Source organism: Macaca fascicularis, chromosome 8 (genome assembly GCF_037993035.2).
Source record: "Macaca fascicularis isolate 582-1 chromosome 8, T2T-MFA8v1.1".
NCBI classification, from domain to species: Eukaryota; Metazoa; Chordata; class Mammalia; order Primates; family Cercopithecidae; genus Macaca; species Macaca fascicularis.
In genome coordinates this window covers 73,680,172-73,701,790 of record NC_088382.1, presented here as the reverse complement: position 1 = coordinate 73,701,790, position 21,619 = coordinate 73,680,172, and the positions used below count along the sequence as shown (strand labels likewise).

The 21,619-nt window shown below is 39.2% G+C and overlaps 1 long non-coding RNA gene across 2 annotated transcripts in view; it reads right to left on the bottom strand.

Moving 5' to 3' along the window:
• Positions 1 to 21,619, bottom strand: part of LOC123575210 (uncharacterized) — a 133,889-nt gene that overhangs the window by 69,519 nt on the left and 42,751 nt on the right. The window contains exon 3 of one of the 2 annotated variants that reach the window (XR_012416452.1): positions 17,906 to 21,011. The exons of the other annotated variant lie outside the window; for it this stretch is intronic. This is a non-coding gene — a long non-coding RNA (uncharacterized lncRNA). Of the gene's footprint in view, positions 1 to 17,905; positions 21,012 to 21,619 lie in introns of those variants that run through there. 2 annotated transcript variants of the gene reach the window in all.

Sequence of the window (21,619 nt, the reverse complement as noted above, 5' to 3'; positions counted from 1 at the left end):
GTGAGAATGATAGTGGTGAGAGTGAAGATGGCATAGCTACTATGCTATATATAAGCTATATGTAAAAAATTACACTTTTACACACACATATAAACTTTTTAAGTGATTAGACAGGACTTCTTTAATACATATAATTAAAACAACCATATACATTTTGTTAGGGGTCAATGGATGCCTTTGGAGAATTTAAAATATATTAAAAATATAAATAATACAATTTATCTATTTTCTATTTTTTTCTATTTATATAAGCAAAACAAAATAGACATGTACTTCTTCAAGGCTGCCATGCAAGTTGCTGAGATGCATGATTCTATATAATTCCATCACTCCCATACTTATATCAATATTTAGAAATTTGCTCTAGAGAGAGATTGATTTACCATATGTGGTGATAACAACCATTACAAACTCCCAATATTTCACAAACCATGATATAAATTGACTTTACTTCACACTCCTGGATGCCATTAGGCTCCTCCCCTACCAGGGAAATTGTTTCCATGGTAACTGAAAGAGAAAAAGCACAGGGAGGAAAAAAAAAAAGGCATAAAAAGCTAACAAAATGAGATATCTATGGAATAAACAAAATATGGGAAAGTGTTGGATATCATAACACTTTTATTGCTTCTAGACCCATATACATCTAAAGATGCTAAGGCCACACTGTCTGACAGATGAGATGTAAAGGAAATTCTTTGCCTGAGGTTGGACTTGTTAAAATGGCCAACAATCAGCAGGGCTGCCTGCTATTTCCCATCGTAGAGGACGCTTTATAAATCAAGCCTGCTGAATCTTTCCATCCACCAACAACTCTGCAGAACCAGTGTGGACGTGGTCAGAATAATTCAGAGTATAGCAGATAGTTGGGTTGGAAGCAGAGTTGTTCACAGGGGCACCGAATCACCCTTCGTAAGGTAGCTGCAGTCCTTGTTTCCACAAACACAGAATTCTCTGGTGGGTGGGTGTCAAGTATTAAAATCCATTCAGATCTGTTGGGGCATTGAGGAAGCTCTCTTGAACGAAACATTAGGTTGCACCTGCTTGTATCTTTTTCCTCATGTTGCTGAAGTAAAATATGCAGCTAACGTAATTTAATTTTTATTAGATTCTGCATATATGTGGCTTTTAGAATGAACTCAGGGGAACGCACATTACTTATAAACATATACTTTTTAATTAATTTTTCTTTGTAATTCAAAGTAGATGTCTAATGCATTCATGGAACGATATGGGCTCCCTCTGGGGGGCAATTTTAATACCTGCAATTCCCTAGCTTGTTAATCAAAGACTTTTTAGCCTTGTAGATAATTTATATCTGCTTAATGTTCAAAAGGTTGAAATTGCAGCTATATGAAAAAAAAAATCCTTACCTCTGACAAAATCAGAAAAGATAAAAACTTCATGGACATTCTACAGAAATGAGAAATGCTAGAAATATTCTTTCTTTCTGAGCTTCGTTCTGTGAAAATATTTTACAGTTTTATGAAGAAAAAAAAAGTAGTTTTTCCAGAAGACACAATGAAATTGCCTGGCTTAAAATGTAGCAACGTCCAGGATTCCCCATCTCAGAACATGCCTATTTCCAGCAGTTTTGTATTTTGAAAGAATGCCTTTTTTGGTTCTTATAAAAATGTTATTGGCCAAAAAATTTCATAGAAGAAATTTAAATGCGAGTGTTTAGCTTAGGTTTTAGTTCATTTCTGTCAGCTCTGAAGCTCTCCTGTTGTGTTTATGCACCACCCTATCATTAAGCTCATTTTCAACTGAACATAGTCAGACCAGGTGATAACAATGGATCCCACTGCACCCACGGGAGTGACTTTACACACAAAACTCTACAGAAGAGGTGCCGTGAATCACAGAAGTAAAGGGGGTGGAAGGCCATGTTCTCTCCATCTGTGTTCCATCTCCATGGTGTGGCACTGGCTCCAACAGGTATGTGCATGGCTATGTGGGCATTTGCACACATACAAGCACATTCACACTTGGACACATACATGCACACATACCTACATACATATACACACAGTTTAAAATAGGTACACAGCTACATTTTAACTAAAAGTGGCAGCTCTACAATGGGGATAAGAAAAAGGAATTATGGACTCCCAGAGATGGAGGGAAGATTTGAGAATTTCCAGTCTAATCTTTCACACAGTGGTGGAATTTCCTATAGCAGCACTGAATGGGGGTCATTCAACCTAGAGTTAGAACTCCGGGCATGGGAATCTCACTAGCATATGAGCCAGCCTAGAGCATTATGGGACAACTGAAATTAGAAAGCTCTCCTTTTAACCAATGTCACATTTGCCTTTAAAAAAATTCTACTGTATTGTGCTCTGAAGCCAAAGAGAATAGATTGATTTTCTTTTCCATGAAGCCTGAAAGTCCTCAAATATGTTTGAACACAGTTGTTCTCTTACTTTTGAGAAAAACATTCTCCTTTGCCTCATTTCTTCCTCTCATGATAAGACTTCTAGAACCTTATCATCTTGGTTGCCATAGTTAAATCTGATTTGGCATCCAGACTCAATACTGTACTCCAGATATGGTTATAATTTACACAAACGAGAGTACACTGGACTCTGTTTTCCTTTCTTACCACATGATGCTTTTATTGGTGCAATCTAAGATCAGGTGGTCTTATTTTCACAGCCAGGTCATGCTGTCAGCTCACATTGAACTTGTAGTTACCTTAACCCTCCTACATCTTTTTACTGCTTGACTTCTGGCCTTCCCATTCTGCCCTAAGCCAGCTGACTTTCTGAAGCTAACTGCAGACCATTATGGTTATCACTACTACAATTTATCTCAGAGGTTTTAAGCCTTTCTTTTAGCCTGTTCATATCATTTTCAATCTTAGTTCTATTATTTTAGTATTTGCTGTTAATCTTGGATTTTGAATCAGTCACAAAGCTGGATGGGATGTGATTTATGACTCAATATACCTCCTCAGTAAAGTTTTACAGAGGCCCTGATGAAGAAATGATCTCTAGGCTGCTTCCAGAGACTTCTTTTGGAGGAACAGAAATACACACTCTCTGGTGCGATTCCACCTAGCTGTGCTATCAGATCTTATTTCTACACTTCACCCATAAAGGGAAACTGTGAAAGAGTTGTATAAATCCCTCTTGCAACTAAGGAATACTCTGATTCTCATTTATTGTTTGATGTGTATATACAAAGAAAGAAAATGTGATTAGTTTGGTGTGACTGATATAGCTTGTGTTGTTTCCAATATTCTTTCTTTTTGTTTACTCCTTAGATTTAATGGGCATTTCTTCTTACTAGTATTTTTCTATGTTACAATTATCTACCTCTGTAGAAATTATTGTCAGAATCTTACCCGGGCTTTTTTCTCCCTCGTTTGAGACTTCTGATAGTGTAAGAAAATCTCCTGCCAAAAGCATTCTTCCTGATCGTCATTAAACACTGCCAGTTCCTTACTGAGAACCCAGGTTTCAGGTTCACCACCTATAGTCTAAAAAGCTAAATTCTGTCTTTTAATACCATCTCTTTGGCCTGCTTAGAAGTCACTACATTCATAGGAATGAACTGATATTATCTACAACCTCAAGTCTTCAAAAATACTTTACTTTTAAATACCTATATTACCTCTTTGTGTAAATCTACAGAATTTGGAAAAAGGCCAATAGATTTGATGACTCTAGATAAGTCCTCTGTCCTTGAGACTGTGGTTTCTGTGATGAAATTTAGTACTTCCAAGAGCTAGGTCAGGACAATGGGTTCTTGGCTGCCTTTCTAACTGTGGTAAGAACTCTCCTCCAGTTGGTCAGGAGCTCAAATGGGATGAAAATACAAGAGAAGGGATAAAGCAGCATGAGGTAAGAGAACCAGAATGATTCTGGGTCCTACTGAGCTGAGAACTTACCAATTTCCCCACAGCCATGCAAGGCCATGGGTGCTAGGCAAAAGATAGCATGACTCCTCCCTGATGCTCAGATAATCCCTCCAGCTCCATATCGCACCCAGCACCTCCTAATTCAGAACACTTGTCTCTGCTCTGGTGCTCCAATTTCCAATGTGATTCCATGTGCCTTGTCTTGGACCATCTAATTCACCCTCTCACACTGGGGCTTTCTCTATGCTATCGGGTTTAATGCTAATTCCACTCTTGAAGTTATTTCTTAGATCTGTTATGTAGTATATTCAGGGGATCTTTTGATGCTATGGACATTTTGTGACTCTATGTGTAAGGAATGAAGTGAGAATTAAGGGATGGAGTAATTATTGCTTGCTAAGTATTTGTTTAGATGACCTTTATTTTCAGGACCACAGTATACCCACTGGACCAAAGAGGCTATATCAAAATGGTTATTTCAAAACCTTTCTCCTGGCTCTCTGTTCAGCTTCTGACCTCAACTCCATTGAAGTGGGACTACCCTGTATCACCTGACACACCTTGCACCCAGGCCTAGCCCCAGGAACCCAGCTCTGAGTTCTGACTCCTGCTTGCTGAGGAGAGGACGTTGAATAATTGCATGAAGCCATTGAGCTAGTTTTACACTATTTGACCGCTCCAGTTTCTTTGTTCTTATTATTGAGGGAAGAAAACCAAATTCTTTTTTATGCTGCTCAGTATTCCTTTGCCAGCCCACATAAGAACAGAATCTGGGACAACCAACACATGTTGGAAAGATTTGAGGGAGCATAAGAGCTCAAAAATGGAGCCTGATGATACAAATGTAATAGTGGCTTGATTTTGGGGCACCACAATATTCCCTAGATTTAGATAGTTATTTTTGTATAAGAGGGCAGTAGCATTCAGGTGGCTAGAAAAGGCGTGGGACACTGCCAGGCATCAGGGGTGAGCCACTGTAAGGGAAGAGGCTGTTCTTGTTGAGGATTGCAGTGAGACTAAGCAATAGGAAATGGGGCAGTAGGAGGATATTTGATTCTGTTCCTGAAGGAAGTTAGAATTTTCTCATGCCCCAATCTTTTTTTTTTTTTTTCTTTTAGACAGAGTCTCACTCTGTCACCCAGGCTGGAGTGTCGTGGCTCAATCTTGGCTCACTGCAACCTCCACCTCCCAGATTCAAGCAATTCTTCTGCCTCAGCCACCTGTGTAGCGCCACCACACCCGGCTAATTTTTGTAATTTTAGTAGAGACAGGGTTTCACCATGTTGGTCAGGCTGGTCTTAAAGTCTTAGTGTTGGGATTCCCTCAAACTGCTCAAGACAGTAAAGTGACTATACCTCCCAGGCATATAGTTCTGTGCTTTCATCTACTGCCCTTTGACTCACAAATGTGGATGTCCAGCCAAGACTCTCCCCAGAGTGACAAGGTGATCAATCTAACTCCCATGGATAACCTCAAAAGTGTCTAAAATTCAACAGACCCAGACTAGGATACTTGATTTACCTTCTTTTCTGAGCCTGCTCCCTATGTCAGTAAATAGGGATTCCCTATATGAGTGAATAGCATCACCATCCATCTACAAGCAAAGTCAAAAACAGTAGTTCTTCCTTCCTCCCACACCCACACCCAATTCAGCAGCAAGTGTTATTAGCACTTCCTCATAAATATTTCCTGTTGGTCTGTAGGATTTCATCACACATGCCGCCTGAAGATGTCCTACTTATTAATCTGCTCACTTCTTTACTTAGTTATTATCTGTCTCTTCTACATGTAAGTTCTATGAGAACAGAAGCTTATATGTCTATTTCACCATGATGTGTCTTTTGTTTGAAACAGGGTGCTCAGTAAATACCTGATGAATGCATGTCACACTGTGAAAATCACCTCTTCCTTAATTTCTAAATTCTCCTTATTTGAACAAGTTTAACAGTGCTTTCTGAATATCAACAAAATACAGTTTCTGAATATTAAGAAAATACATAAAATCTTAGCTCACAATGACAGTAAAGAGAATTAGTGATTCAAATAAAAATTATCTAGTTACTGAACCTTGTGCACTGACAATCATTGATTTATAATAGGAAAATGTTTCTAGTTAACATTTTCATGAGAAACCGTTAATTTTTAATCTTCTGTAAGACATTATATGAGAGTTCAACTTGATGCAAAGTAAAGTGAGTGGCAAGAGAAATCGACTTCTCCCTTGATAGTCTTACCTCAATACTTACTTATAGATGTCCTTTGAAGGGACATAAAATGTTATATGAAAAATCAATAGGAAACATTAATAAAGTATGATTTATAATCTGGAAGACATGATTTAACTGGGAATGATCTCGAAATCCGTATTTGAACAGTTGTGTGCACAGCTCAAATAAAAATCTATGCATAAATCTATAAGCATATAAATGAAAAACACTCAGTTTGAATGTATACCAAGTTTGTACATACAAATATCAGTCAACAAAAGCTCATTCAGGTAGAATAAGTAGTAGGTAAAAAGCCAAAAGGCTTGGATGCTAGCAAGTTGCTCATCAACCATTAATTAACTTGCCAGGCCTATAAAAACCAATATAATTAAACATTATAATCACCAGAGTTTATTGAGCAATTACTATACACCAGGCACTCCATTAGAAGCACTTTACAAAGTATTAATTCACTTAATTATCAAAACAATCTTATAAGACAGTGCTATATTAAAAAACCTTTTAACTAAAACCTCAAACCAAAAGATTTAAAGTAACAATCATTTATTATTAATTGCGATTTGGGGCTTGCTTGGCAGTTTATCTCTGGTTTCTCCTAGGATCACTAGTGCAACTGCATTCCTCTGGAGGATTCACTGGGATGGGAGGACTAAGATACCTAACTCATATATCTGACATCTGGCTTCTCTTTCAAAAATCTTGGGCTTCATCACAATATGGTGCTTTTAAAGCAAAAGCAGAATCTGCCAGGTCATTCACATAACGTCATTTACAGTGCATTTTATTTGTCAGAACAAGTCACAGGGTTAGCCCGGATTCAAAGAGATTACCCCTTGGTCAAGAGGATTAGCAAAGTCACATTACAGAGATGAGTATATAGTGGGATGGCAGACTTTGTGCTCATTAGACAATCAACCACAAATATGTATTATTGTTATTTGTATCTTACAGATGAGAAACCTAACCCAGAGAGAGATATGGTGGCTTGCCCAAGGTCACAGCAAGTAAGTAGTGGTGCTGATATTTGAACTCAGGCTCTCTAGCTGTAGAACCACCATACCTTCAAAACAGTATCGGATGAGGTCATGAGACATGACTCCTTTCCATATATTACTTTGAAAATGTTTTTTAAAAAAAGAAAGAAAAAGGGTTTGAGACATGGGACCATTGCTTAAGGAAGGGTGCACAATGGGGTTATACATCAACACTCTTAGGCTGATGTGTTCTGTGGGAGAGGGGCTCGGCAGAGGGCTCTGGCAGGCTGGAGGAGATCCATGGTATTGTTCAGGAGATAAATGAGGGATAGGGTGACTATCTTGGGACTCCCAAGAATTAGCCACTCTCCTATCCTACCTCTGTGTTTCATATTAACACAATAAAGAGGTTAGAGTTGAAGGCCTTTAGGTATTGTCCAACTTGAAGATGGCGTAGTCTTTCATTGTAATGAAGAAATTTTACACACACACACGCACACACACACACACACACGCACGCGCACTCGCGTTTTTCTTTTCAGATTGAATCAATTCCTGTGTCTATGCAAGTTTAAATCAGTAACCTTTTTTTTTTTAATTTTTATTTTTTAATTTATTTATTATTATTGCACTTTAAGTTGTAGGGTACATGTGCATAACGTGCAGGTTTGTTACATATGTATACTTGTGCCATGTTGGTGTGCTGCACCCATCAACTCATCATTTACATCAGGTATAACTCCCAATGCAATCCCTCCCCCCTCCACCCTCCCCATGATAGGCCCCGGTGTGTGATGTTCCCCTGCCTGAGTCCAAGTGATCTCATTGTTCAGTTCCCACCTATGAGTGAGAACATGCGGTGTTTGGTTTTCTGTTCTTGTGATAGTTTGCTAAGAATGATGGTTTCCAGCTGCATCCATGTCCCTACGAAGGACACAAACTCATCCTTTTTGATGGCTGCAAAGTATTCCATGGTGTATATGTGCCACATTTTCTTAATCCAATCTGTGACTGATGAACATTTGGGTTGATTCCAACTCTTTGCTGTTGTCAATAGTGCTGCAATAAACATACGTGTGCATGTGTCTTTATAGCAGCATAATTTATAATGCTTTGGGTATATACCCAGTAATGGGATGGCTGGGTCATATGGTACATCTAGTTCTAGATCCTTGAAGAATCGCCATACTGTTTTCCATAATGGTTGAACTAGTTTACAATCCCACCAACAGTGTAAAAGTGTCCCTATTTCTCCACATCCTCTCCAGAACCTGTTGTTTCCTGACTTTTTAATGATCGCCATTCTAACTGGTGTGAGATGGTATCTCATTGTGGTTTTGATTTGCATTTCTCTGATGGCCAGTGATGATGAGCATTATTTCATGTGTCTGTTGGCTGTATGAATGTCTTCTTTTGAGAAATGTCTGTTCATATCCTTTGCCCACTTTTTGATGGGGTTGTTTGTTTTTTTCTTGTAAATTTGTTTGAGTTCTTTGTAGGTTCTGGATATTAGCCCTTTGTCAGATGAGTAGATTGCAAAAATTTTCTCCCATTCTGTAGGTTGCCTGTTCACTCTGATGGTAGTTTCTTTTGCTGTGCAGAAGCTCTTTAATTTAATGAGATCCCATTTGTCAATTTTGGCTTTTGCTGCCGTTGCTTTTGGTGTTTTAGACATGAAGTCTTTGCCCATGCCTATGTCCTGAATGGTACTACCTAGGTTTTCCTCTAGGATTTTTATGGTATTAGGTCTAACATTTAAGTCTCTAATCCATCTTGAATTAATTTTCGTATAAGGAGTAAGGAAAGGATCCAGTTTCAGCTTTCTACTTATGGCTAGCCAATTTTCCCAGCACCATTTATTAAATAGGGAATCCTTTCCCCATTTCTTGTTTCTCTCAGGTTTGTCACAGATCAGATGGCTGTAGATGTGTGGTATTATTTCTGAGGACTCTGTTCTGTTCCATTGGTCTATATCTCTGTTTTGGTACCAGTACCATGCTGTTTTGGTTACTGTAGCCTTGTAGTATAGTTTGAAGTCAGGTAGCGTGATGCCTCCAGCTTTGTTCTTTTGACTTAGGATTGTCTTGGAGATGCGGGCTCTTTTTTGGTTCCATATGAACTTTAAAGCAGTTTTTTCCAATTCTGTGAAGAAACTCATTGGTAGCTTGATGGGGATGGCATTGAATCTATAAATTACCTTGGGCAGTATGGCCATTTTCACGATATTGATTCTTCCTATCCATGAGCATGGTATGTTCTTCCATTTGTTTGTGTCCTCTTTTATTTCACTGAGCAGTGGTTTGTAGTTCTCCTTGAAGAGGTCCTTTACATCCCTTGTAAGTTGGATTCCTAGGTATTTTATTCTCTTTGAAGCAATTGTGAATGGAAGTTCATTCCTGATTTGGCTCTCTGTTTGTCTGTTACTGGTGTATAAGAATGCTTGTGATTTTTGCACATTAATTTTGTATCCTGAGACTTTGCTGAAGTTGCTTATCAGCTTAAGGAGATTTTGGCTGAGACAATGGGGTTTTCTAAATATACAATCATGTCATCTGCAAACAGGGACAGTTTGACTTCTTCTTTTCCTAACTGAATACCCTTGATTTCTTTCTCTTGCCTAATTGCCCTAGCCAGAACTTCCAGCACTATGTTGAATAGGAGTGGTGAGAGAGGGCATCCCTGTCTTGTGCCAGTTTTCAAAGGGAATTTTTCCAGTTTTTGCCCATTCAGTATGATATTGGCTGTGGGTTTGTCATAAATAGCTCTTATGATTTTGAGGTACGTTCCATCAATACCGAATTTATTGAGCGTTTTTAGCATGAAGGGCTGTTGAATTTTGTCAAAAGCCTTTTCTGCATCTATTGAGATAATCATGTGGTTCTTGTCTTTGGTTCTGTTTATATGCTGGATTATGTTTATTGATTTGCGAATGTTGAACCAGCCTTGCCTCCCAGGGATGAAGCCCACTTGATCATGGTGGATAAGCTTTTTGATGTGTTGCTGAATCTGGTTTGCCAGTATTTTATCGAGGAATTTTGCATTGATGTTCATCAGGGATATTGGTCTAAAATTCTCGTTTTTGGTGTGTCTCTGCCAGGCTTTGGTATCAGGATGATGTTGGCCTCATAAAATGAGTTAGGGAGGATTCCCTCTTTTTCTATTGATTAGAATAGTTTCAGAAGGAATGGTACCAACTCCTCCTTGTACCTCTGGTAGAATTCAGCTGTGAATCCATCTGGTCCTGGACTTTTTTTGGTTGGTAGGCTATTAATTATTGCCTCAATTTCAGAGCCTGCTATTGGTCTATTCAGGGATTCAACTTCTTCCTGGTTTAGTCTTGGAAGAGTGTAAGTGTCCAGGAAATTATCCATTTCTTCTAGATTTTCCAGTTTATTTGCGTAGAGGTGTTTATAGTATTCTCTGATGGTAGTTTGTATTTCTGTGGGGTCGGTGGTGATATCCCCTTTTTCATTTTTAATTGCGTCGATTTGATTCTTCTCTCTTTTCTTCTTTATTAGTCTTGCTAGTGGTCTGTCAATTTTGTTGATCTTTTCAAAAAACCAACTCCTGGATTCATTGATTTTTTGGAGAGTTTTTTGTGTCTCTATCTCCTTCAGTTCTGCTCTGATCTTAGTTATTTCTAGCATTCTGCTAGCTTTCGAATGTGTTTGCTCTTGCTTCTCTAGTTCTTTTAATTGTGATGTTAGAGTGTCAATTTTAGATCTTTCCTGCTTTCTCTTGTGGGCATTTAGTGCTATAAATTTCCCTCTACACACTGCTTTAAATATGTCCCAGAGATTCTGGTATGTTGTATCTTTGTTCTCATTGGTTTCAAAGAACATCTTTATTTCTGCCTTCATTTTGTTATGTACCCAGTAGTCATTCAGGAGCAGGTTGTTCAGTTTCCATGTAGTTGAGCGGTTTTGATTGAGTTTCTTAGTCCTGAGTTCTAGTTTGATTGCACTGTGGTCTGAGAGACAGTTTGTTATAATTTCTGTTCTTGTACATTTGCTGAGGAGTGCTTTACTTCCAATTACGTGGTCGATTTTGGAGTAAGTACGATGTGGTGCTGAGAAGAATGTATATTCTGTTGATTTGGGGTGGAGAGTTCTATAGATGTCTATTAGGTCTGCTTGCTGCAGAGCTGAGTTCAATTCCTGGATATCCTTGTTAACTTTCTGTCTCGTTGATCTGTCTAATGTTGACAGTGGAGTGTTGAAGTCTCCCATTATTATTGTATGGGAGTCTAAGTCTCTTTGTAAGTCTCTAAGGACTTGCTTGATGAATCTGGGTGCTCCTGTATTGGGTGCATATATATTTAGGATAGTTAGCTCTTCCTGTTGAATTGATCCCTTTACCATTATGTAATGGCCTTCTTTGTCTCTTTTGATCTTTGATGGTTTAAAGTCTGTTTTATCAGAGACTAGTATTGCAACCCCCGCTTTTTTTTGTTCTCCATTTGCTTGGTAAATCTTCCTCCATCCCTTTATTTTGAGCCTATGTATGTCTCTGCGTGTGAGATGGGTCTCCTGAATACAGCAGACTGATGGGTCTTGACTCTTTATCCAGTTTGCCAGTCTGTGTCTTTTAATTGGAGCATTTAGTCCATTTACATTTAAGGTTAAGATTGTTATGTGTGAACTTGATCCTGCCATTATGATATTAACTGGTTATTTTGCTCGTTAGTTGATGCAGTTTCTTCCTAGCCTCGATGGTCTTTACATTTTGGCATGTTTTTGCAATGGCTGGTACCGGTTGTTCCTTTCCATGTTTAGTGCTTCCTTCAGGGTCTCTTGTAAGGCAGGCCTAGTGGTGACAAAATCTCTAAGCATTTGCTTATCTGTAAAGGATTTTATTTCTCCTTCACTTATGAAACTTAGTTTGGCTGGATATGAAATTCTGGGTTGAAAATTCTTTTCTTTAAGAATGTTGAATATTGGCCCCCACTCTCTTCTGGCTTGGAGAGTTTCTGCCGAGAGATCTGCTGTTAGTCTGATGGGCTTCCCTTTGTGGGTAACCCGACCTTTCTCTCTGGCTGCCCTTAAGATTTTTTCCTTCATTTCAACTTTGGTGAATCTGGCAATTATGTGTCTTGGAGTTGCTCTTCTCGAGGAGTATATTTGTGGCGTTCTCTGTATTTCCTGGATTTGAATGTTGGCCTGCCCTACTAGGTTGGGGAAGTTCTCCTGGATGATATCCTGAAGAGTGTTTTCCAACTTGGTTCCATTTTCCCCCTCACTTTCAGGCACCCCAATCAGACGTAGATTTGGTCTTTTTACATAATCCCATACTTCTTGCAGGCTTTGTTCATTTCTTTTTCTTCTTTGTTCTTTTGGTTTCTCTTCTCGCTTCATTTCATTCATTTGATCCTCAATCGCAGATACTCTTTCTTCCAGTTGATCGAGTCGGTTATTGAAGCTTGTGCATTTGTCACGTATTTCTCGTGTCATGGTTTTCATCTCTTTCATTTCGTTTATGACCTTCTCTGCATTAATTACTCTAGCCATCAATTCTTCCACTTTTTTTTCAAGATTTTTAGTTTCTTTGTGCTGGGTACGTAATTCCTCCTTTAGCTCTGAGAAATTTGATGGACTGAAGCCTTCTTCTCTCATCTCGTCAAAGTCATTCTCCGTCCAGCTTTGATCCATTGCTGGCGATGAGCTGCGCTCCTTTGCCGGGGGAGATGCGCTCTTATTTTTTGAATTTCCAGCTTTTCTGCCCTGCTTTTTCCCCATCTTTGTGGTTTTATCTGCCTCTGGTCTTTGATGATGGTGATGTACTGATGGGGTTTTGGTGTAGGTGTCCTTCCTGTTTGATAGTTTTCCTTCTAACAGTCAGGACCCTCAGCTGTAGGTCTGCTGGAGATTGCTTGAGGTCCACTCCAGACCCTGTTTGCCTGGGTATCAGCAGCAGAGGCAGCAGAAGATAGAATATTTCTGAACAGCGAGTGTACCTGTCTGATTCTTGCTTTGGAAGCTTCCTCTCAGGGGTGTACTCCACCCTGTGAGGTGTGGGGTGTCAGACTGCCCCTAGTGGGGGATGTCTCCCAGTTAGGCTACTCAGGGGTCAGGGACCCACTTGAGCAGGGAGTCTGTCACTTCTCAGATCTCAACCTCCGTGTTGGGAGATCCACTGCTCTCTTCAAAGCTGTCAGACAGAGTCGTTTGCGTCTGCAGAGGTTTCGGCTGTGTTTGTTATTGCCCTGTCCCCAGAGGTGGAGTCTACAGAGACAGGCAGGTTTCCTTGAGCTGCTGTGAGTTCCACCCATTTCGAGCTTCCCAGCAGCTTTGTTTACCTACTTAAGCCTCAGCAATGGCGGGCGCCCCTCCCCCAGCCTCGCTGCTGCCTTGCCGGTAGATCACAGACTGCTGTGCTAGCAATGAGGGAGGCTCCGTGGGTGTGGGACCCTCCCGGCCAGGTGTGGGATATGATCTCCTGGTGTGCCTGTTTGCTTAAAGCGCAGTATTGGGGTGGGAGTTACCCGATTTTCCAGGTGTTGTGTGTCTCAGTTCCCCTGGCTAGGAAAAGGGATTCCTTTCCCCCTTGCGCTTCCCAGGTGAGGCAATGCCTAGCCCTGCTTCAGCTCTCGCTGGTCGGGCTGCAGCAGCTGACCAGCACTGATGGTCCGGCACTCCCCAGTGAGATGAACCCAGTACCTCAGTTGAAAATGCAGAAATCACCGGTCTTCTGTGTCGCTCGCGCTGGGAGTTGGAGACTGGAGCTGTTCCTATTCGGCCATCTTGCTCCGCCCTCCATCAATAACCTTTTTCATATATGCTTGCTTCTGCAGAACGAGGTCTGTGACACCTAACGCAGCGTTTCAGTGTGAGGATACATAATTGGAAATGAAAGTAATCACTTGATTTAAGGCATTTTTACTTGTTACATTTATTTCTCATGTCCCACAATGGTGAAATTCTTTATTAAGAATTATAATCGGCCGGGCGTGGTGGCTCAAGCCTGTTATCCCAGCACTTTGGGAGGCCGAGGCGGGTGGATCACGAGGTCAGGAGATCGAGACCATCCTGGCTAACACGGTGAAACCCCGTCTCTACTAAAAAATACAAAAAACTAGCCGGGCGAGGTGGCAGGCACCTGTAGTCCCAGCTACTCCGGAGGCTGAGGCAGGAGAATGGCGTAAACCCAAGAGGCGGAGCTTGCAGTGAGCCGAGATCGCGCCACTGCACTCCAGCCTGGGTGACAGAGCCAGACTCCGTCTCAAAAAAAAAAAAAAAAAAAAAAAAGGAATTATAATCCACATAGATTTTTGGTATTATACAAGTAAACAGTAAGACACTACCACAATGTATATACTGAGATAACATTTTTGGGGGTGTCTGTTGTTCATAGAACAAACACTAAACTTAAACGTTGTCGTCTTTACATGTGTTCCCTCAGTGGCTTCTCTTTCTCTCCTTCAGGTCACCCTATCCTTCATTTATCTCCTGAACAATACCATGGATCTCCTCCAGCCGGCCAGAGCCCTCTGCAGAACCCCTCTCCCACAGAACACATCAGCCTTAGAGTGTTGATTTACAACCCCATTGTGCACCCTTCCTTAAGCAATGGTCCCATGCTTCGAACCCTTCTTCTTTCTTTTTTTGAAAAACATTTTTAAAGTCATATATAGAAGTTTTTTAAAATTTTACTTTACATGCAGAATATGCAGGTTTGTTACATAGGTATATGTGTGGATGGTGGTTTGCTGCACCTATTGACCTGTCCTCTAAGTTCCCGTCCCTCACCCCCCACTCTGCAATAGCTCCCGGTGTGTGTTTTTCCCCTCACTGTGTCCATGTATTCTCATTTCAAACCCTTTTCCAATATGACCTTGGCTCAGTTAACCATAATTTTGGGGATATAGCTGATAAAGAAACTTATGGCATATTAATTTTCCCAATTTAGGAAAGCCAAAGATTAGGTAATTGAGGGAGAAGATGATGTTAGTAAAAGCAAACAAACAAAAACTTCAGAATCAAGAGTAGAATCTGAGTGATATGTGGAATATCATTCAAATATCTTTTACCTTATGAAAAAAAGAGAAAATTAGACCAGGTCAGTAGCTGGTTTTCAGAAACTGGGAATTTGTAGAACAAACAGAAGGAACAGATTTTGAGAAAGGATAACGTGAGAGGCATAAAAGTCCTTGCAACATCCGAGGTCTTTACTTGGTCTATAAGGCCCCACGCAGGCTGACCTGTATCTTGCCTCAGACTCCTTTCTACCATTCTCATGGTGCATGCCAACTCTCTTGGCTTCCTGCTGTGCCTCCAACCCTCACGTTCCACCTCAGAGCCTTTATACTCTTCCTATCTCTGCCTGTAGTGCTCTCTCCCAGACAGTCTCCTCTATTCTGAGTGCACAGTTGGTACCTTCTTAATGATGCCTCCCTGCTCTTCCTGTTTGGTACTAAAACCTGTACCCCTCTGTCCCCAGCACTGCTGATCTACTAGTTCTATACAACCTTCTAGTTTCTTCCATAGCATTTATTACCTTCTCACATATTGTATAATTTCCTAACTTCATTACATGTAGTATTTATTTCCTTACTCTGAAACTTAGGGTGTAAGAGGGCATGAATTTTCATCTATTGTAATAGGCTCCAAAAAAAAATGTTCTCCATTTTTCAACCTTCTCTGTATTAGTCTGCTACATTAGTTTGCCATAACAAAATACCACAGACTGGGTGGCTTAAACAACAAACATTTATTTTCTCACAGCTCTGGAGGCTAAAAGTCCAAGATCAAGGTGCCTGCAGGTTTATTTTCTCCAGAGGCTTCTCTCTTTGAATTGCAGATGGCCAACTTCCTGCTGTGTCCTCAGATGGTCTATTCCTGCAGAGCAGACTGAGACTGCAGCAATGATCTAGCAAAACATGGCACAGCTCGTGACAGAGAGCCTGGCCTCAGCTATCTCCCATTCCTTTTTCACAGGCACACATAGGAAGGTATTTTTAAATTTGCAAAAGCTTATTTTAAAGGGAATAATAGATTAGACCTGTGAATACTTTTGCTTAGGGCTCCAAATCCCTAGCAATAAATCCTTACCGATGAACTATAATCTCCATTAAAAGAGGTCATGGACATAAGCAAAACTCTAGTGCCTACCATGACATCTGGCAAAAGCAGACTATTAATAAATATTTGCAGAATGAATGATTAAATGAATCAAGGGTTACAAAGAAAGGTTGCAAACACTGAGAGACTCTCAAAAATATGCTGGTAGTATCAGAGAAAGGCAGATTCCTTTCTAAATCTCCATTCTCATTACTAGAAAGCAACCAATAATTTCTTTCATTTTTAAAGCATCCGTACAGATGCCCAACCAATATGCTGAACCATCAATTAAAATAAACTGTACAAAATGCCCACTCTGCAAAGTGTGCCTGCCTCTGGCACATGTTCCATTTCAACACTGGAATCACCAAAATAACTAATGTGGCTGTTCAGTTCTAGGGTCAGCAACTTGTTCTCTCAATTTCTAAATCCCAAGGCAAACAGCTTTCAGATGCTAGAATGAAGAAAGCTGAAAAGAAATTGTCAGTTCTTTTGTTGTCTTATTAAGTCTGGTGTATTCTATTTAATCACATCTTCCTCTTGGAGAAATCAACTATTTGAAGAAAAATACATTCCTAGTATCTGAATGCTGTCTTTCAATAACTAGCAAAGATCAAAGAGGGTGTATTTTCTAATCTTTGAACATTAACAATGTCCCTTGTACTGCAAAATGGAATTACTTAGGGCTGTTACGGAGACCCCTGTAGTTTTGAGCATATAAATGAAATGTCTTAATACAGAATATGAAATTAATTGTAACATATTTAATATCCCTCAAATAAATTGAAAAGAACAAGATATTTGGAACTTGGATATTTATTTTAAACATTTTACCAAGTGCACAGGACCTTGTAATGTGTCTGTAATATTTAACAGAGATAAGATATCCTACCCAAGCTCAGCATTTTCTCCTCATGTTTGTAGTTTTTGTTATAAGAAAATTGGACAGTTTTATCACCAGGTGATATTTATTAAGCAGTGTCTGGGAAAGGGGAAAAGACAGTTTACTGCTGGATCAGCATGTGGCCTGCCAAGAAAATAAAAGGACACTCATAGTCAGTGATTTTAATCTGTTGGTCAGTGCCCTGATCAGGATGTCAGCTTTCTTTTAGGAAAATGCAGAGAAAAGGTTCAGAGTACACAGTACTAAAGGGTATAACTTCTGTTTTATGATTTGCAAAGGGTAGGACACTCATTGACTGGTGAATTTATTCTCTATGTTTGAAAGATAGCACTTTGATTTATTACCCGATGAAGATCTTCTCATTTTTGTAATCACCTTATCATTCCAAGAGGATTCCAGTGCATAGCTCATCTTTCCCTTCTTTCTGATGTCCCTTTACTTGTGCGTTTTAATCATAGGATACTTTGCCCAAGAATGCATTTTCAGAAAATTGAGATACACATTCTGTATGGATGAAGGCAACTGTGTCATCTACATTTTCCACGATTCAGCCATGCCCTTTGTTCTTGGACATGATAGAAAATCTGTTTTCACTCTCAATTGGAAAGCCAGCATGGGTTAGACCAGATGGCTGTTGACCTTCAGGCAATAGAGAATGGGAGAGATTCCCAACTGTTCTCATTACTCTGGGCAATGACCTCCTTTGGAGCAACAGCCTCAAGAAGCTGACACCTAGAAAACTTACTTTCTCCTTGAACACTAGACTCTCTGCTGGTTGTTTGTTGAGAAGCTTTAGGTTGCCTAATTGTCGTCGTGTCAATGCCTTGTGCCATTGTTATATGCATTACCCTTTATCCATTAAAGGCAAGCTGCTGGCATTGTAAAAGTCTTGATAAGTAAGTGAAGACATTTAAGTTTAGATGTCTGAGAATGTGATAATTTTTTTTTCAATTTTTATGGTCCTGTGCATGGATCATAGTAGACACTCAATATGTTTGTGGAGCGGGGAGGTGGGGAAGGGTGTTGAGAGTGTGTTTGGTTGATTGAATGCTTAAAAGATAAATGTTCTAAATGTATTATTTGTAAGATAGTTGCAGAAAATCTATTCATACAGAAACATAACACATTGCAAGCATTGTCTCACTTTCTTTTCCAATGGTGCTAGTGACTTTTGCTAGACCAAGAATTTAGAACTACGTAACTAGTGAGTACAAGAGATAGGACTTGATTAAGTTTCTCTGTCCAATTCTTATGCTCAAATGTTTAACTTACAATGTCCCTACTTCTTCCTCTTTTGTTACCATGGGGAAATGACTGACTAGAGTTAAATTTACATCCCCAAATCGTGGAATAATGTCTCTGTAAAATTTCTTCAAAAGCCCAACCCTACTCATTCTTTTTTTTTTTTTTTTTTTTTTTTTGAGACAGAGTCTCACTCTGTCGCCCAGGCTGGAGTTGCATACTTTAAAGAAATAAATGGCTACATGTGACTTTCATCAGTATACTGGCTACAAAGAATTGAAAGAACTGATGAATGCTTGACATAGATTAGAATAAGAATATTTTTCTCTTCTATTTCTATCAGGTTGCCTTTTCGATCTGATCTGATCTGACATCTCCCCCCAGGATGTCTGAGTGTGCAGGGTTATCAGTCCTCTGTCTTGCTCCTATCATCTAGTCCAAGAAAAACTGGCATCTTGCTGGGCTGGGTCTCTAGCTCTCTGGCCTGCATATATTAAATGAATAAAACTGAAAGAATTAGGTCACTGGAGCAAGTGTATCCACTTATTGGGCCACAGATGAAGAGAAATCTCAAATGTGCCCTTCATTATAGAATGTATCTGAATCCAGTGTTATATCATATATTGGTTGAAATGCAGACAGAACAGCCCTTTTCACCCACACAGTCATACAAATATAGCTTCTTGGAAAACTTACATTCACACACAAGGTGGCAGTAAGTAGAATTTTTTTAATGTTGATGTTAAAACAATCCATTTCCTTATACCTTAGTGCCATAATTCTGTCACCTGGATCAGCAAAAGTAATGATTCTTCAGGAGGCAGAGCAAAATGAGATTAACCTTCCTGATGAAGAGAGAAAAAAAAAATCCCACAATCCCAGGTCTCAGTGGACAGAGGGACTGATGGAGTATCTTGTGGCTCACTGGGCACATTTGTGCTGGTCCACTGGAGGGTAAGCTCCAAGTTAGAATGAGTAAAAATATCCATTTAGGTCTTATCCTTATTGTTAGCTCCTCCGTAGCAAAACCTCTGCAGGAAGCAAACACCTTTCTTCCTTGTGCTGTGTCTTATTTCCCTGGCACTGCTCATCCATCTGAGTATATCAGTTAACAAGTACTGACCAATTTAAAAAGGATTTTTGTTTATATAACTACACACTCAAAAGACAACCACTATACGTTTCAAAGTCCCCAGTTTTTTATCCTTAAAAAAGTGAAATTGGGCACAACGTTATTTACTGGGTACTTTTGAAAAGACCAGATAATAGCTCTTCAATATATCCTGCATTAAGCAGCATCAAAATGATGCATGAAAATAGTATCTGACAATGACTCGGTAAGTGTGTGTGTGTGTGTGTGTGTGTGTGTGTGTGTGTGTGTGTTCATGGTTATAGCATGTTAATGTATCTGCCTATAGTTTAGACTTCATTCACAAAATTGTTCTGATCTGCTTAGGGATATTTTTACTAGAATTTATATTTACTATTTGGCACAAACCTATTCATTTCATAGTCATCACTTTAAAACTAACACAATTGATATGAAACCATGTTGAATTTTGAAGGAAATTAACCAATCAATAATCAGATTTTTTTTAAAAAACCCATTATTGAAAAAGTGTGTATCTTGTTGCATTGCTAAGAAAACACCTCACAATACTTTTTTTCCTTTACTGAATAGCAAAGTTGTTTACAATGATGGCTTGCAGGGAAGACAAATACCCTCTTCCCTCTTCTGGCTATAATCCCATCAAAATTTCATTTGGCTAAGGGAAATAATAATAGATTTCAAGAGCCAACTCTTCCCTATTGGTTTTGGCTGCTTAGAATTTTGAGAAGAATTTTGAGGCTCCATCCAGACAAGGAGGAAAAGTGTTGTTATCAATTAGTGATGTTGTCTTTGAGAGCACAAGTAGGGAATTAAGTCACATATGCCATATAGTTGGCATCTGTGCTTTAAGGCTTTTCTTAAAGATAATCACTTTTATTGAGTTGAATCATTTGAAAAAAATAGTTGTATATAGTGAGTGATATAAATGGTTTACATTTATTGAATATCATGTTTTAAAGATTTAAATTTTCTATATGGCACAAAATAGAAGACATGGCAGAAATTTCATCAGTTTAATAAGTAACTTTCGTATTGCCTTTTCCAGGTTACAGAGCACACTTTAAGACATAATCTCATATATGCTCCAACAAGCCTATGAATAAAGTATTGTATTTTCCCTATTTATATATACTTGGTCTAAGACAGAAAAAAAATGCAATATTTTATCCAAAATTACACCCAGGATAAAAATGCATGCCTCACAAAAGTAGCAGAGTAAAGTTATTGAAAACTCAAGGAATCTTAAGAGAGTTATATTCTCTAATCATAAAGGATCTAAAACAAGTCTGAGAGGATGCCTTTTGGACATCCCAGTGAACGGTTGTTACATAATTGTTCTACTATATGATCCAACCAAATCAAACAGCTTATAGTTCCACAGTAAAATAAAACAACACAAAACTATAATTTTTGACAATCTGTCCCTTTGCTCTGAAATTTCCCCTCCCCACTTTTACTATCAGGTTAGCTTCTACATATAATTCAAGACAATTCAGGACTTTTGACTGCATTACTTCTTCTTTCCCACAACTGGAATCCATTTCATCTTCTATACATTGATCAACCAGGAATCTTCTACCACAACCTCACACCAGGAAGCTTTGATTTCTGCCCATCTTCTTAGCGTTCTCCTGGGAGGAAAAAATTGAGTTTTATATTTTGTTAGATTACCAGAACATCAATGGGCCATATGGAATCACCATGCTTTAAAATACCCAAAGATATGCTTGATGTAGTTTTCTTTATCTCTCTTGAAAATTCCCATTTTCTCACCTCCATGTGGTAAGTGGTACTTAGAAGGACCACTTCTAAGTTGCTACTGGGGGCCAAACAGGCAAGCTTTCTCATCCACTCCATGGAGGTGGATGGCTTATTAGATACAAAGATTTTGCTTTTCCCCTCACTCTTTCTCTGCTTCCAGAGATTGGCTCTAAAATTCAGAATATGGAGTCAAGAGAATGTCTTCACTTGGAGTCTTCACTTAAATCTTTAGGCACAAGAAACACTCCCTAATCCAAGTTTAGTGGAAACTCTTTATTAATATATTAGCTGAAAAAGTCACCTTGACACTTATTCCACTAGTGTGGCTTGTGGTAGTAATTCATCTAGGAAAGATTATTGACATGGAAGGCGGTGGTCACTCTGGATTCCCTGGCTATAATAGCATCCAATAACTACAAATCCCCAAGATCGTAATACTCCTTAGATAGATTTCTATAATTGTATTTACCAATTAATT